Here is a 13,458-nt window from a genome sequence, read left to right on the forward strand (position 1 = left end):
AGTATCACTCAAGAAAAGCATCAACCTTGGAAAAAGCCTGTGAAATGTGCAGCTTTAGTAATTTAACTGTATATCTGCCACACAGAAAAACACAACAGGCCAAGCATATTTCTCAAAACAGAAAACAAAATGGAACAGGTAAAACAGAAAGCAGCTGTATTAGTTTAAGCAACTCACAGACAAAAATAAATTACTTTCCTCAACAGCAGGGAGTGAGCAACAGTGTGTTAAGTTTTTTGTAGGCCTTGAGTCTTATCAGCAAAGCAAGACCACAGATATACTATGTGTATTTACAAAATCACTCAAGAAAAAGCATATGAAATGTGCAGACTGGGTAATTTAAGTATCTATCTGCCACATAGAACAAAAGCACCAGGCCAGGCAGATTCCTTAAAACATAAATAAATGGAGCAGGTAAAACAGAAAGCAGCTCTACCAGTTTAAGCAACACACAGACCAAAAAGAGATTACTTTCCTCACCAGCAGGGGGCCTTGTGTCTTAACAGAAAAGACTTGGTAATTAAGTACTACGGTTGGCTAGCGTTCGAAAGACATGTGTGCGTAAATGGGCATGCCTTTGTTGAAGGTTTGGCGTCGAGCTGGCGCCTCATCATTTCATAAAAATCTACTGCCAATCATTAGCAGACTGGAGTTCCGCTGTGGCGACCCCTTACCGGGAAAAGCCGAAAGACCAACAACAACAGCCATGGTTTCATGTATTTCCTCTTGAAATCTAAGTGTCTTGCAACGGCACCAGAGGAATTGTACTCCACTTTAGAAAAATGCATAAAGGTAAAAGTCCCCACCAGAACAAATTATTAGAAAAATTCAAAAAACATCCTGGAGGTCCACTGTCATAAATAAACAATAGAACAAAAGAAAGACACTCTTTAAATACTTAGTAGACAAGAAACCTGTCTTCTCAAGGATAATATCAAAAGGATTACAAAAAAAGCAGACGAGTGTTATTAGGTCGACGAAACGATTCCATGAACTCAGGTCAGCCTCCAAAGTAAAATATAATTATAAATCCTTTTTTATGTTAAGAAACTAAAAACAAAAATGAAACCCTTCCTTGCTTAAAAGTTAGACATAATGGGACCTTATATTAGGACCCAGTTGAAATTGTCAGTAAATTTACTAACAAATTTCATGGCAAATGCACCTTTGTGACTTTGTTCAAAGCCTTGAAATATCTGAATCCTTTACTCCCCGATTATCTCTAAGGATCATTTGCTGAAAGTGTTAAACAGAAGAAAATGCATTCTCCAGACAATAAACTTGGTTGCTTAATTAATAGTGTTGAACATGACCTTATAGATGTTATCCTTAAATTGTTTAGCTACAGGTTTTGTCCCTGATGAGTGGCCCACTGCAGTGGGGATGCCCCTCCGTAAGGATGGCCTTACAGCTGACCTGGGTAATTACTGACCTATCAGTCTTACAAGCAGCATCTGCAAGCCATGGATATTTTACAACTGACCTCAATAGGTGTGATGTCAAGAATCTTGCTAGATTTGACCCCAGACAGTTTAGCTTTGTGAAAGGTTGATCCTGTCTATTTAGTCTGGTGAATTTCTTTGAAAGGTTTATTGAGGCTGCAGATAGTGGTATTGCAGTAAATGCAGCATGTCTTGACCAGGCTAAAACTTTTGTCGCCACAACTGTATCTCTAGAAGTTTCTTTGTGCACATGACGCGATTCACTGTGTGAAGGGGTTTTCTCTTTTGTCCGTACTTATGCAATTTTGGTGTTTATCCCCCCGAAAAAAGAAGATTTGGAGAAGTATTTGCTGTATATGAAGTTTTAGATGTAATGTGATTTGGCTAAAGGTGTTTTAGATTAAAGGTGCATTAGATTATATATATATATATATATATATATATATATATATATATATATATATATATAGATATAGTGATATGAAAAGTGTCTTAAATAAATTGTTATAAACAATATGTATGTGTTTGTGTGTGTCTATATATATATATATATATATATATATATATATATATGCAGACACAAGCACAGAGAGAGACAGAGAGAGACAGAGAGAGTGAAAGAGAGATCTTTAAAGTAGAGGTACAGCAGTTTTCCAATATTACTCCCGCCCTTGGGAATAACATTGAACCACAGGGAAAGCTGGTACTTCATGAATAATGACGTTGTTGGTTGATATTTCTTAAAAAAAGGAAAAAAGAACCTCTGCTGAGACTTCAAAGTAATCAGGCACTTATAACTTGTTTAAAACTCAATATGTTTTTATTGAAAACAAAAGTTATTAAATAGATGAGTGCTTTCAGCCTAAACATTTTTATTTCTGCTGTAAGTGTCTGTCTGAGATTAATGTCTTTATACTATGTCTTATGTCAGTATTATATGCTGAGTCTAAATTATATGTTGCATGCACAGCATATGTTTGTTCTCTAGAGGGCACTAGAACTTCTTATGTGTCTTATATTAAACATTTATACGTCAAGAAATGTATAGTTATCCCTTTTGGGAAAAAAACATGTACCCATGAATTACCACATAGGTGGCAGTACACTAAACACCAAAAGTGTGATGAGAGACTTGGGGACACAGGTAGACAGTGGTCTCACCTTTGATAACTACATCGCCACAACAGTCAGGAAATCCTTCTATGTGGCACACCTCATCACTAAGGTCTTTTCATCCAGAAAAATGGAGGTCATTGTCCCACTGTACTCATCCCTCATTAGACCCATTATAGAGTACAACGCCCCATTTGATATGTATCTCACAAGACATCTGCAACAGCTGGAAAGGCCACAGAAATACCTCACTAAAAGAATCACAGGCCTAAAGCAGATGTCCTATGCTGACAATCTAAAAAAACTCCAGCTATACTCTGTGGCATATTGTCTACTCAGAGGCGATCTCTGCTTAACATACAAGGCCATGTCAAACCCTGAGCCGCTGGACATGCTCCACTTAAAGAAATCCCAATCCCTCAGAGCCACATGCTCCAGGGATCTAAACCTTGTCATCACAATGAACAAAACATGCTGGAGGGATAGGTTCCTGACTCAGAGACTCCTCACACTCTGGAATAGACTGCCCATCCATGTCAAGCAGAGAGCCTCCTTGGCCCTCTTTAAAAGGAACATTGATGATTGGATGGGAAATAGGAAATTCACCCCGGGGATCATGTCAGTTGCCCTGCTAGACAGGGGTCCAGGGGAGTAAATATTGTGGGAAGAAATATCCAGGGAATTGTTATGGTTAGGCTTGTATAGGCCCTAGGGCTGATAGCCTAGTGCCAATCTATAAACCTATATTCTATTTCAGTATGGTCATGAGTCTTTAATTTTTAGTCTGTAATTCTAAGCATCTACTTAAAATTATTTTTTTCTGAGGAAGTTGTAATTTATTTTATTTATTTATTTATTTTACATTTGTTTATCGGGATAGTCTGACTGGATACATGTCTATTTTCAGCGGAGGCCCAGCGAGAAAAGCTCCACATAGGCAAACTTACATACATTACACAGAAGTTAGCAAACGATTATAAAAACAAAGTGATTATATACAATGGCTTAGTAGTTTTTCCTAGTAGGGACTCACAATTCTCATGGACAGACACAATTAAAAGTAAGAGACATCATATTGGAAGCAGAACTTGGTGACATAGTTACAAGTTATGATAATTACATAATATACTTTCAGTTTATAACAATATGTATTAAAAATATGAAAGCAATAAAACATATTTAGTTTTAGTCTATCCATAGAAATTGTACCTGATGCCTGGAGAACATGTCCTTTGGCATCCATGTGCAATGTGTTCTGTCTACAGACTCAGCCAATTATATGTCTATCAGCCTTAGCAGTCTAATACACAAGCCATGGACTGGATCATAGCAGACCTCAGTTAAGCTAACATAGGCAGCTTAACTAATCTAGACCCCAATCAGTTTCATTTTGTGTCCTGTCGCCTAAACCTAGTAAAATTATATTAAAGGTTATAGGTGCTATGGACAGTGATGTGAATATGCACATTGCTTATCTCAACCTGCCCGAGGCTTTTGCACTAACTACCATGGGAGTATTATTTAAAGATAAGGCAAACTTTAATGTCTGCATTGTATACAGGAGTGTTAGCTGGGTATCTAACAGATTTCAGGTCATTAAAGTTCTTTTTACCATCTCTGAATGTAAAACTGTAGCTAGTGCAGTATCAAACAGTCTGGGTCCTCTCTTATTTGTTATTCATTCTGCAGACATCCAAGGCAATATCTCAGGAGAGTCGTTGATCATGTTGCTGATGTAAGATCATCACTATTATATGCTCATATATAGATACTAAATGGTTCAAGAAAAGACTTGAATTTGCACATAGCCTTTATGCCAAAACAGTCTCAAGCTAAATGTAGAAAAGTACAGCAAGCTGTCTTTTACAAAGACGCTGCTCCCAACTCATATGTTATAAATGATACTCATCTTAGGCAGACAACATCATAAAATACAAGATTCCTAGCTATCATTGCACAGACTAAAGATCTGAATTGTTTTTGAGCTGCAGGATACAATATTTAATGTCCTCTACCTTCATTTGCCTACTGTGTAACTCTATCAAAGTCATTTAGGCAATAGTGCTCCCGTGCCACCCCTGGAAAGGGACAGTTGTGCTCAGTGGTCAATAAACAGGTTAAAGAAAAGAAACATGGGTACCTATATTGTCAGCTTTTCTGTTTGATTATCAGGTTTCCACGTTAATTATGAAATCCTTCTGTCTTGCCCAGTTAGTTTCCAAATTAATATTGTTAAGATCCAGTAAGTCATCTTAACGATGTACTTTTCACTTTTGACATCAGTCATGGAGTACAAGCCCTCTTTGGTATGCATACATCTAATAACATCACTCAGCTGCAAAGGTCTCAGATATTTCTAACCTAGAAATATAAAGTTATTACGTCATTCAACAATCGTAATAAGTCAGCACAAATCTCCTTATTTGCAGTAACCTACCAGATGCTCTAGAGTGAACTATTCTCTGCTTTTTTGGCCATGAAAGGCCCATTCCTATTTGCCTTCTTTTTCTTCATAAAACCAATAGCTCAACAAGCACCCACATTAGGGACTTCAGTCTATACAAACAAGTAAACAAGAGTTGCTGGAGGAACAGGTTCCTAACTCAGCATATTCCCACCTACAAAATAATAAGCTACCACAGCAGGTCAAAGTACACACATACACACACACACACACACACACACACACACACACACACACACACACACACACACACACACACACACACGCACACACGCACACATGCACACACACACATATATGGGTTCCCTAGACAATCTGGAAATACTAAAATGTCGAATTTCAGTATTTCGAGACTGAATAGTCAAAAGTGCAGTTATGCGAAACTGCACTATCTCAAATGCGGAAATATTGAATCCATTGTTGTGGTGTCGTGCTCATGACATGTGGTGTGGTTTGTGGATTTAGCTGGAGATTCAGGTAAGTGGTGTTTACATAAGGGTATTGGGTAGGGATTTTAGTGTGCATGAGTGTTTGTAGTGGTGATTTTTGTGTGTTTGTGTGTTTAGTGCGACCTCGAGGTTAGTATATATAAATAGAGGAGGTGTGGGGGGTGCAGCCCCCCCACATTTGGGGTGCAGGAGGGCTTGCCCCCTGCTTATAGGTAGGGTAGGTGTGTTTGTGTGTGTGTTGTTTTGTTTGTTGTAATGTAGTTAGGTAGGTATATGTGTGTTTGCTTGTGTGGTGGTGGTGTGTGTGTGTGTGTGTGTGTGTGTGTGTGTGTGTGTGTGTATTGTCACGATTGTGGTTTTCGACTATACAGTCCTAAAATACTGAAATTCGACATTTCAGTATTTTGTGATTGTATAGTGAATCTATATATATATATATATATATATATATATATATATATATATATATATATATATATATAATATAGATAGATAGATACGTGTGTGTGTGTGTGTGTGTGTGTGTGTGTGTGTGTGTGTGTGTGTGTGTATATATATATATATATATATATATATATATATATATATATATATATATATATATATATATAGTGGCTACCTTTAAGGCTAGTATTGATGACTCTTTGAGTGGACACAAAATTACACCAGTGTTATCTAGTACAGCCCTGCTCAATTTGGAAGGTGAGTACTAGTAACTAATTATAAAGCAGTGGTGCAGTGGTTAACATTGTCAACTGATAGCAAGACGTTCTCTGATTTGATTCTCAACTGGGGTGCCTTCAGTGAGGAGTCTGGATGTCTTGTCTGCATTCACGTGGGTTTCTTCTGGCTACTCTGGTTTTCTTCAACATTTCAAAGATATGCATTGGTAGCGTTTCTTCCCAGGCCTCCACTAAAAATAGTCTCTGTGCTAGTTGGACTTTCCAGATCAAAAAATGTTAAAAAAATAAAGGATGGTATGAAATTTTTAGTATATATGGCTAGGTATCATATGGGCTACATAATCATTTAACTAGTATTGACAGCATGGAGTATCTTACCCCATTGTGTTACTCCTTTTGTGAATCAGAGTGGGTATCAGTACCCCAAAATAAGGTTTACTTGCACCTAGTATATGGTGCACACTGTTTTTACACAAAAAAATAATACATTTTGAGAAGAACTTTTTACCCATGTACCAGAAGTTATGCATGAGTTCACAAAATCATAAATCATGTTCAATGAGCACATCATCTCAAAACCTATTTATACTCGGACATTAAGATTTGTGGTGATGCAAATGCAAAATAAGCTCAGTAAGTCAGAACCTGATTGGACGTGTTGATTAACGCAGCATTTATTAGGTATAGTTGATGGGTATGCCATACATTGGCACTCTTACTTTCTGCAAGTTTGCACAGAAATTAAGTAGAACGTTACAGATGAAATTGTCACGAGGGACCAAGACTGAGAATTTGATTTCTGATTTGATGATTCATTATCAGTTGCATGAGGCTGTTCATTAGCCGTCATTAATTTTAGAAGAAGGAAATGATGTCAAGAAACAACTCTGCGTAATGATCCATGCTTGTTTATTTACTATGATATGTGAAAAAATACATTTAAGAAAAGGAGCACAGATATTACAGCAGTCCTTCAAATTACCAAAGTTCAGATACAGAGCTTCCTTCACAACTCACAAAGGCATTGCAACCATGTTTAGTAAGACAATTTTACACTTTAGCCAGGATATGGGTTATTTTTCTTGTCAGGACTGTATTCTTGATTCAATTAGATATTAATAAAATGTTATGTTTGTTGCAAAATATAATCATGGGTTTGGTAGACTTGCAGTTTATATCAAAACATGTTTTTTCTGATGACTATAGACTAACATTTCAGTTTAGATTGCCTGCTGTTATTGCTCAAGGCTTGCATGTTATTTAGGTGTTTTTCTAGCTTTGTAAGATGAATTAGCTTGTGGGCAGGCAGTGGGAAAGTGAGATATTTTCCCAGTATAACTATTGTCTGCCTGATGTGTGTATGAGAAGTCAGCTAACCCACAGTGCCAAATATATATTCAGTAAGCCCTGGTTGGCTTGAATTGATAAACAGAATTTTGATCTGTAGACAGAGGGAAACTAATATTTAAGTATAGGCCTGTAAGAGAATTAATGTATTTCTTCCACAATACAAAGAAAAGATGTATAAAGCAGAAAACAAGTGTAAATTATTCCAACAGCCTGCAGTGTGCTTACCCTCAGTGAACTCTTTGGACAAATTAATTAAAGCTCAACTTCAAGCCCAAATGTAGTTAACCTTGTCATAGACATGGTTTGTACACTATAAAATCATCGGAGTGTACCTGGAAGCCACTCAGTAAAAGTCACTCAGTAATTTCAGTTTTTCATTTCCTTTTTCTTGAGAGGTCCCACTGTGTTTTTCCATTCCTATTTAGATCATACATTCTTTTTGAATGGAATATTTTCAGTTAAATGACATGAGGGTGCCCACATTCTTTTTGTAGCTTTTCACTCAGGTTTTATAACAGCGAACTTTGCTGAGTTCAGCTATTGAGTAGATGTGCTGCTTAGTAAAACTCTTTTTCTAAAGGTTTAATTGAAAGAATATTTTATGCAGAACAGGCATCTGCTTTCCTGTGTCACTGTTTAAACAAACTACTATGTACTCATATTTTTTGGTCAGTTAAGTGGTAAGGTTATCCACAAAGTTGCCGAAATGTAATTATCAGACAGTATGGCATATTAGAATTTGCACAAGGCCATCTTATCAAGTCAGTCAAGATGTCAAGTGTCAGTCAAAGATGAGTGAGCAGAGCTGTTAGACCTAACACCAGGTAATATAGTTTGGAGACAATGATGACACTCAGAAAAGATTACAGGTACAAATGCATAACAACAACCTGTAATTTAGCTACTTTGTCTTCCGTAATGTTTGAATGAACTGATTTTAGTAGCTTACAAATGAAAGGACATTACTGAAAAAGAAACACTAGCACTTTCTCAAGAGACAACCTAAGAAGCCAAGCATCTGCCACAATATCACTGTAAGTAAATGCAGAAAGAAATCCCTGATTTACTGTGCCTATGTTTTGTCATGCTGTGGTCACAAAGCATTCTGATGAGCAAGTCTTCCTGAAAAACAAAATAATATTTATCTGGCTGTCTGTAGCAGTCTATAAAGAAATGAGAAAATACAATTAAATACTAAGAGTAACGCATATGTATTAGATATGCTTAGATAATCATAATATGATGAAAACTATTTTATTCAGTTTATGAGTGACATTTGGGAGTTACATGCTAATCACCTTTCAGATTCTTATGCTAATCATATAGTTTGTTCTACTTCCAGTGCCTTCATTCACTCGTTTTATGGTGATCTGTGTATTAAATGATTTATTGGAATAGACTTTGTGAAAGTCATAGGTCCAAATGAGGAAAGACTTGAAGAGGAGGATTTTATGTTGATTCTCAAGATTGTCAGAGAACTCTTTGGGCAAAAAGTTAAATAGAAGGGTAGAAAGCATATGAGGAGTGGAGAGTGGCAACTATAAGGAGGAAGAATTAAATCTGATTGGATAAAGTAGGTTTTAATGAGTGGGTAGTGTGATTGTTAGTCTGCTAGGGAAAACAGCGGTATATTAAAAAGAGAAAAGCAAGGGAGTATGGGATAGGTAAAAGAAGGTGAGAAGGGAAAAACAGCTATATATTGAATAACTATAACACATGGGTGAATCCTCAGGATCACTTGTGTTCCTTAAATATTCAAAACGTTCACACTATTGGAGTCCATTAAAAATTCTTTCTTAATTAGAACAACTAGCATCCTGGCATACAGTCTTATATTCTTAATTAAAGAAACTTGAAAAATAAACCTAGCTTCCAGTTTTAATAGATGTACATATTTATCTAACAAAAATTTGTAACTAGGTATGTTTACAGTAACAAGAACCTAAAAAACTGAAAAATCGTAACTATGATATTAAAAAATGTTAAGTGACTGAACAAGTCACAGAAACATTCCTAATAACCCTGATGTGTTCCAAGATCCTAGTTCTACAATAAAATGCTCCTACCTGGTAACGGTTTGCTGATTTAAGAAGCACAACATTGTGCCCATTAATAAGCTGCTCATTGGAACAATACCAACAAGGGCATACAAGGGTATACTGAAGGGTTTCCAAGAAGGAATCCAAAAAGAACTTCAAATGAACCAAAAGGTCTATTAGGGAGGCAGAATTCTGATAAGTCATGTCAAAATGACATTTTTTAATACAGTGGACATAGCATCATCACTTAAAAGAATATGCCAGTTTTGTCTTATTAGTTATATTCTTTGTCACTTTTGCTCATGCAGTTGCATCTACTAGATGCTTGACTCAATAAATGGCCGTGGAACATGGCTATATGGTTGTTGCCATTTGTCTCAAGCCAGTCCTAATAGCCTTGCTCTTGGTCAAACTATCATTTGTATTAGCATTAATATTACACAGTAAAAATTAGACACCCTTTAGTAGCTGGCAAGGGGTTCTGATGGCAGTGGTAACTACCTTATAGTCTGGACAGAAGGGGGCATAGATAGTAATGCTTCTGCCAGGCTTTCCCAGGTGTGTGTGTGTGAGTGTGTGTGTGTGTGTGTGTGTGTGTGTGTGTGTGTGTGTGTGTGTGTGTGTGTGTGTGTGTGTGTTTGTGTGTCCAAAACAAATCTCCAAGAGTGTGTGTTTCAGCTACTTGGGCAGGGAGATGAAGCACTGGCTAGACAGAGAAAGTGTTGGATGACTTGGCTTGGAACCCTGGCTAAGGACTCATCTCTATAGCTGTGCCACTGGGGGTCATATTGGGGAGCTGGAAAAAGAGGAGAAAAAAACAGCCCTGGACTGACTGTGGTCTCTGTGCACTCTTAAGGGAAATTGCACTTAATGCAGAGAGCTGCATCTGGACGTGCAGTGTGTATACCTGTTATCCTCCCAGTGAACATCCCCCACAGGTGTCAGTGGTGAAAGGTGCAGCTTCTTGATTACTGGTGCAGTGGTGGGTCATCACACAGGGGACATATTGGGAGTGGAATAAGGTAGTGTGCTGATGTCATTAGCAGCTAGGCTGACTAAGATTGCAATAAGCTCAGGAATCACTCACAGGGGTAGCTAATATTATGGAGTGGTTGCTCTTTTGGAGATCATGTGATTATATCCTTATGGTCACATGATTCTGCTCACTGCACTGGAAAATTCTCCATGACGCTAAGACAGGCATCCAATTGATGCTACACATTGACAGAGAAGGCTATCCCAAGGGATGGTCCTCCAGTCCGCCTTCATGAGAGAAGCCATCAACCCACCTCTTCCTTAGAGGCAAACACAGAGGGCATGAGTGATGCTCCAGCTCAGTCCATCATAAGGACCATTGCCTTCCCTCCTTCAGAGAGGCATACCTTGCTTGTGGACGCTGGTGATCTCAGTGTCTGATACAGCAGTTTATGAAGATCATGATCAGTGTATCCACTCTTCTTCCACAACTGGACATGCAGAAGGATGAAACGATGGGGAGAAAACATCATGCACACCTATGATAAAAAGACAACTGCAGGTGTACAGTGGACTGCTATAAAGCACATACACACTTTGCTTCCTAAAGGTGCTCCTGATTTGTGTATATACCAGCAATATTTAAGGCAATTCTTCTCATAAGCTGCCAAATACAGCATGCACTATTAGCAGTAGTTGTATAGTAGTGTCCATACTATAAGGAAGAAGTCCTACCCAGACAAAAAAACAATAAATAAATAAAACACTTAATAGTGTATGTCTTGTTCACTCAACTGACCCTCTGCCTTACGCTGGCAGAGCAGGGTGGTATGGTATCATGTCAAACCATTATAGTAATGATGACACTGTTTTCCAGAACAAGTGACACCCGTGACATTGTATAAAATGCCAGTTCATGACACGCATCAGACTGCTTCACAGGCCCATCATAGTGTCCCAGCATAGGGTGTTTAAAATCCGTGAAAAAGAAGAGCAAAAAAGTCCTGCTTTAGCACTACCTGAAGTATTTACAAAACTATAATTTCATTATATAATGATGCTTACTTATTTGTGGGGAATGTTTTACACCAATTATTTAATGTACTTCCCTTTGTTTTATCTGTTTCTACTACTTTATTCATTTGTTAACTTGATAAACTCAGAGGAATGAGTGCCTTTAATCAGAAGTGGCCTGAGATCATTGTGTTTAAGTGATTTGCAAAGAGTTATGGAGTCGATACACACAGACTGAAGGAATCAAACCCAGGACAAAATTCATTAGTAGTTTACTTCATACAAATTGTGAATTAAAAGTGAGGGATAGGGCAGCAGGGTGTCTCAAAGGTACGATTGCTACAGCACCAGGAACAATCTGTGACCTCCCTTCAGTCTCTGTGCGGAGATTGTATATTTCCCTTTTATCAGGTGGGTTTACTCGGTTCATTGGCTACTTTAAATTGTCCATGTATATTGCATTTACACTTGCTCTTGTGATCCAGTTCAAGGTAGAAAAACGATTTGGTGACCACTTTATCTGTACAGTTAACAAACTCATGCATTAAATTGATGATGTTTAAATGGATTAAATGATTTAATGGTGAGAACATTGGAAAAGAATGAACAGATATTTAAACACTATGAAACAGTGCTTAAAGTAAAAATATTTATACATTTTCCTGAATGACTGTTTTTCTTGGAAACATAGTTTATTTGCTAACACTTCTGAGATGGGAAACAAAGTTCTCATGACAGATTATATATTATTATGCAGGAAGTATACAGAGAAAGGCAAGCAAGTGACTGTCCTTTGCAACTTAAATGACATGAATGTCTTCCAAACTTTTTTATGCTCAGTTTGAGCTTTGGCAGCCAGCAAGTTCAACAAAGTAGTACAGTAAATGTACCTGCCACCTCCTGACAATCCAAGTACAGCAGACTTCCTGTACGGTTACAAGTCAGCTTTAGTCATTTCTTAACAGGTGCAAGACTTTCATCTCAGAAAGGGTTGATGTTGCCAGTTAGGAAGAGTGCATTGTATATCATAAGTACAGTAATAGGTTTTAATGATCTCCCATTTGAAGGAAACTCATTTAGAAGAACTTTACCTCATTAAAATGAATTTATGACTAATGAAACTAGGGCATACATAAGACTAACTAAAGAAAGCTGCAGGGGATGGTAATTAAAAAGAAAATGTATTGAAGACTGTACTTTTAGGTAAACTGCCCACAATAAAAATAGCAACTTTCAGGTCAAATAATGTATCTGACGAGGATGCTGAAGACAAAAGGAAGGAATATCTTGGAAGTTTCTTTGTCGTACATTAAAAGTTGATGAGTTGCTAATTGCTGGCAGGGCAAACCTTCTGAGAACTATATCAGCTGACAAGTTAGTGGAATGACTGGTCTTTTTACTTAAAAATCATCTGCATGTTTAAATTTTAAGGTGAAACAAACAGCCTTAAAAGATGTTAAAATGTTTAAAGAATTTACAAACATGAGACAATGAAATCAGAAAAGCTAAGCATCTCAGTCTAAGCATTAGTGCGTTTAATTATGTTTACCCCAAACTCTGTAATTAGATTTATGTAACAGAGAAAAACTGCAGACATCAATTCTGATGGCAAATAAGGACTGTATAGTTTTATCATCTTTTAGTGTCTGAAAAAGCAGCAAATATACCAACCACGAGACAGCAATTACATCTCTGTTCCTCTCATTATACTTTTGAATTCTTGAATTGAACTTCTGTTCTTGGTTCTACCTTCACAAAACACTATTGTAGTCTGTCTGCCACTGTTCCTTGTATGTGTGTTTCTTTATGTGTGCGCGTACATGCACATGTGTGTGTTTGTGAGAGTGCATGCCTGTGTGTGCATGTATGTGTGTTTGCGTGTGTCTTGTTATGTTGAAGCCTGGTAACACATTCCATACTTATTGTAAC

General features: G+C 37.3%; 1 protein-coding gene across 1 annotated transcript in view; it reads right to left on the reverse strand.

Moving 5' to 3' along the window:
• Positions 1-13,458, reverse strand: part of EPHA6 (EPH receptor A6) — a 4,848,151-nt gene that overhangs the window by 4,173,892 nt on the left and 660,801 nt on the right. The window lies entirely within an intron of this gene.

The sequence above is a fragment of the Protopterus annectens genome, chromosome 5.part0, assembly GCF_019279795.1.
Source record: "Protopterus annectens isolate FY-2018-M chromosome 5.part0, PAN1.0, whole genome shotgun sequence".
Classification (NCBI taxonomy): domain Eukaryota; kingdom Metazoa; phylum Chordata; order Ceratodontiformes; family Protopteridae; genus Protopterus; species Protopterus annectens.